We start from the raw sequence: 4,654 nt of genomic DNA on the forward strand, positions 1-4,654 counted from the left end.
ACACATAGCGAGTAGTCAAGATAAGTTAGCTATTGTTCTTACAGTCAGGAAGTTCTAAGATGCTGGTGGGTTTACATAGAAAGGCCCACCAGGACAACTGACACCACACCTCCCTGAAAAGTCCTTGATCTACCCAAAGCAGAAGAACCAAATATTTCCCTGAAAGCTTATATTTTGGTTAAGACTGCCAGGAAACTATGCCAGGAAACTACACTCAGTGTAAACAAAAACCACTGCTGAAACCCGGGATTGAACCAGGGACCTTTAGATCTTCAGTCTAACACTCTCCCAACTGAGCTATTTCAGCTTGCTCTGCTGACTTCTACATAACTATAAGAGAATATCTGTTTTATAATAATAAAAGAAGATTAATATTCAGGGTCAGCAGGAGGTAGGCATTTAACAAATCTTACAGAGGTGATGAGGCAAGATCCCTGCTTATAAGCCAGATGTAATAAATAATTTCACTTTTCTCAGTTCTGTGTTTAACTGCCCTGCAATCTCTTTTTCCCATTTGAAAATAAGTCATGGACTTTTTTCATGTCATAAAAAAACCATGTCTTTATTTGGCATTTCCATCCTAATATATGCTTAATTTCTAGAAAAATGGCAGCATGGCCATGTAAAAATTTAATTAAATATTACTTTTCTATAAAAGCAATATTCCCATAGGCCCATTAACATAGCCAGATTGGAAACCAGCTGAAGGCTAACGCTCCAAGGAGATCACCAAAGTGAAATGCAGACATAAAAGAATATGAACAGGAAAGATGAAATCAACTGAAAAGCTCCATGGTAACAGGATAACGGGCCTCCAAAGATGCCCATGTCTTAATCGCCAGGCAATGCAATGTGCTGGGTTACCTGGCAAAGGAGAATTAAGTTTGCAGATGGAATTGTTTATAATCAGTTCACTTTGAGATGAGGAGGCATCCTGGACTATGCAGGTGGGCTCAATGTAATTACAAGAGTCCTTATAGGTAGAAGGGGGAGGCAGAAAACAGGGAACCAGAGAGGTAGCAGTACCCATAGCCTGACATTGCTGGATTTGGAGATGGAAGGGGGCCAGCTTGTGAAAGCTGGAAAAGGCAAGAAAACAGATTTTCCCCTGGAAACTCTGCAAAAAAAATGCAGCTCTGCAGACATCTTGAGGCAGGCTGATTTTGGTCCTCTCACCTCCAGAACTGTTAGATAATATATTTGTGTTGTTTCAAGTCATGATGCTTGTGGCAGTTTATTACAGCAGCAACTGGAAATTAACATAGGCTTGTGGAAAATGTATTTATTAGTAAGTTAACTTAATATTAGAATTTTAGAATTTTTAATACCAAGTGTGAATATTTAATACCAAATATCTTTAATTAACTCTGTAGTTTGAAGATAAGCTATCTTTGATGATGTAAAGTCTCAGATTCTTCTATCCTAAATAGTTTTCAAAACTATAAAAATAAATATGAACGTTAGGGTTGTGGCTAAATTCTGGTACTGGCTTTAGATAGATTCTATATGATTTAAAGGAGACTGAATCTAACACTATGTTTATTTGTCACAAATATTTCTCTGTTTCCTAGATAGTTAGATAAAAGTGGTGTAGCAAAAGAACCAGGCAACTGAATTCCCTGGACCTTAGTTTCCTCAACTGCCTCTATAAAATAAAGATATAATGTCTGTTATGGGATGAACTGTGTTTCTGCCAAATTCAGTTGTTGAGGTCTCAGCTCCCAGTACCTCAGATTGTTATCATATTTGGAGATAATCTCGTTAAAGTGATTGTTAAAATGAGGCCCTCAGAGTAGGATCCTAATCCAGTCTGACTGGTGTCCTTATAAGAGGAAGAGACACAGGGGACACTCCTGCACAGAAGGCCAACCCTCTGCACTAGAACTTTCCACCATGGCCCTCCAAGGAAGGCAACCGTGCCTGCCCCTTGATCCAGGACTGCCCCCCTCCAGAACTGTGAGAAAATAAATTCCTCTTGTTAAGGTGCCCATTCTGTGCCATTTTGTTACAGCACCCTAGCAAACTAATACAATGCCCATTCACAGAGGAAATAAGTAAATAACTCACGGAGTAAGTAAGTAAATAACTCACGGAGTAAGTAAGTAAATAACTCACGGAGTAAGTAAGGAGATTAAACAAGACCATGTATGTCGAAAGCACTAGATAAGTATCCAGGGGTAACAATATTGAGAGTAATACAGAGACGTTGAACCAACAACAACATTCTAATTTTTTTCAGATCATTTTTAAATCTCAAGGACCAACTCTTTGAGAATCCCTTTGTTCTGCCCAGTAAATTTTCAGAGAAGAAAAGAAGAACACTCCTGCCCAAAAGTAAACCTCCAAATTGATATTGCAAGTACTTTGTGGATATACAACATATTTCAAGAAACTGAAGTCATTTGTCTGAAATCATCCAGAAAACCAGAGTCTGGTAGTTGGATAATCATTGCAGGCACAATTTCTTTCCCCAGCAGCTTGATGGAAAAACATATTTTTTAATAATAGAACATTGCTTCCGCTGCTTATTAAGCACATTAAATCAGTTATTTCAATCATTTCTAAATGTTTCTTTGGAAGACAACACCTATGTCAGGATACCTTCAAGACATGGATTTCAGACATCAGAATTTGAGAGTCTTAAAGCTTTGAATGAAAAATAAAATAATGACAGAAATATTTCTAGCAAACCTCTGAGTATTGGGGAAAAAAATAGCTTTTACCAAAATGAAACAAACAAAAAAAGTCAGAACTAAAGGCCACGGATCTTTAAATCAAATCTTATCCTTAAGTCTGTGACATTTCCTTGAACAGCTTTGCTTGTATGGATCTGTTTCCTAGAAGTGATTTCCCTCTGGATCAGCGATGGTGCGGTTACCCTCTCCTCAGGATAAGCCTTTGAGGGGTCAACTTCTCCGCAGATAAGCCATGGTGATGTGACACTTATAATAACCCTGTGTCTCGAATTGGTTTTCAAATTAGGTTTCTTTTCGTATGCATCCACAGAGGGTCCCCACTCCTCTGTGGCTCTCCACTCCTTTTATCCCAAAGCCAAGTGAAACACTGGCTCTAGGATCAAGGAATCTGAGACTTAGACATCATTCGTGACACATTTTCAGTCTGTAGAATTAACTCACAGCACGTCGGGGATTAGAAGTGCTGATATTAACCCATTAATAAATACGCTTCTCAAAACCTGCCTCCATCTGCTTCACATCCTTGTTTATCTTCAAGTTCACCAGTCCGCAGTAGGGACCTCCTGGGAGACTTGGCAGGTTTGCTCCAGGCTGGTCCAGGCAATGGGGGCTGCTTGAGCCGAGACTTGCAGGGAAGTCACCATTGGCTGCAGCCTTGAGCCTGGCCCGATGTGACTGCTCAGGCTAGGGACACAGCTGCCACGGCTCCATCTGCTTCCCTGCCCAGGAACGGAGACTCATAACCCTGCAGGGTCAGCAGATCCCCCTGGCCCAGTGGTCGGGCTGTGACCCCAGCTCCAAGAGGAGAACAGCAGGACGGACCAGAACTCTCTGGGCTTCTGGGACCAAAGCATCAAAGCCTGAGCCATGTGATGCTGCCGTGTCCCCTGACCCGCTCTGGAATCTGACTCAGGGTTCAGATCTCCTTCACACTACAGATTCCAGATTTCCCAGAATATAATTGACTCCAAGAAAGCAGAAGTGCCTTTTAAAAGCTGCTTTTATTATTATGGGTTTCTAAATCCACCATGGATTTGTCGTACTAAACACAGTGCGGGTCACGGCGAACCTGTCATAGTGATAGCTTTGATACCGTGTTTGATTTGTTCACATAGTGAAATCAACTGTCCCTTGGACTCAGAATACATTCTTCACCCCAATTAGCTGTAGTGAAACCTTATCATCAAACAGCCCTGGGCTTCAGTTTCCTGACAAAATGTTCTCTCACCCCTGCCAGGACCACCTTCTAGAATTCCATGGGGCCCGAGCCACCTGCAAGGCCAGGAGGGACAGGGTGGCCGATGGGTTGTTGTAACTTTTGAGGATCAACCTGCAAAAGTCAGGAAAGTGCCCCCAGCCCTGAAAGGCTTGGTGCGGCTTCTGCGGGAGGCCTCCATCCCCAGCAGCTCTGACTCCCGGTGTGCGTCTCTGTTGTTGCGGACTCTCCACGGGCCGGCTGGGTGCTTTCAGCTAATTTCCCATTAGGCGTGCTAGATTTACATCAACGCATTCCCAGGTGATGGGACTAGAAGTTCTTTCACGGCATGAAACAGAGCATCGCTCATGCTCTGCATCTCATTAGAATGAGCCTCTACAAGGCTTCATAGGACCGCGGTTCCCAAAATTTCAAGTGTCAAGGAATTCCCCCCGAAAAAGTGCCTAGAAATTATGGTTTTCCAATGTAAGTTAAAAACTGCTTTCACCTAGGGGGTTTCCATTGGTCATGACAGTGTTTTACAAATATTGCAACATTTCAAAGCAGAATAAGAAGCAACATCATCTGATTAATGGAAAAGGCTGCCCATCACGAGTCTGTCGTGTTAGGTGTCAGAGTGGGGTTAGGACAACTGTGAGGTACTTTGACAATGATCTTCTAATGCACTGGGTTTGGTTTGGTTTTTCCTGTTGTAAACTTCCTTTACCTCGATTTTTGTGAGTCTTTAAGCCACTGCTAATGT

At 42.1% G+C, this 4,654-nt stretch overlaps 1 non-coding gene across 1 annotated transcript; it reads right to left on the bottom strand.

Annotated features, from left to right (window-relative positions):
* Nucleotides 1-234: 234 nt before the first annotated feature.
* TRNAF-GAA (transfer RNA phenylalanine (anticodon GAA)) lies at nucleotides 235-307 on the bottom strand. The gene has a single exon. It is a non-coding gene; the product is annotated as a tRNA-Phe (tRNA).
* Between the last annotated feature and the right edge of the window lie 4,347 nt (nucleotides 308-4,654).

This window comes from Camelus bactrianus, chromosome 5 (assembly GCF_048773025.1).
Source record: "Camelus bactrianus isolate YW-2024 breed Bactrian camel chromosome 5, ASM4877302v1, whole genome shotgun sequence".
Lineage (NCBI taxonomy): Eukaryota > Metazoa > Chordata > Mammalia > Artiodactyla > Camelidae > Camelus > Camelus bactrianus.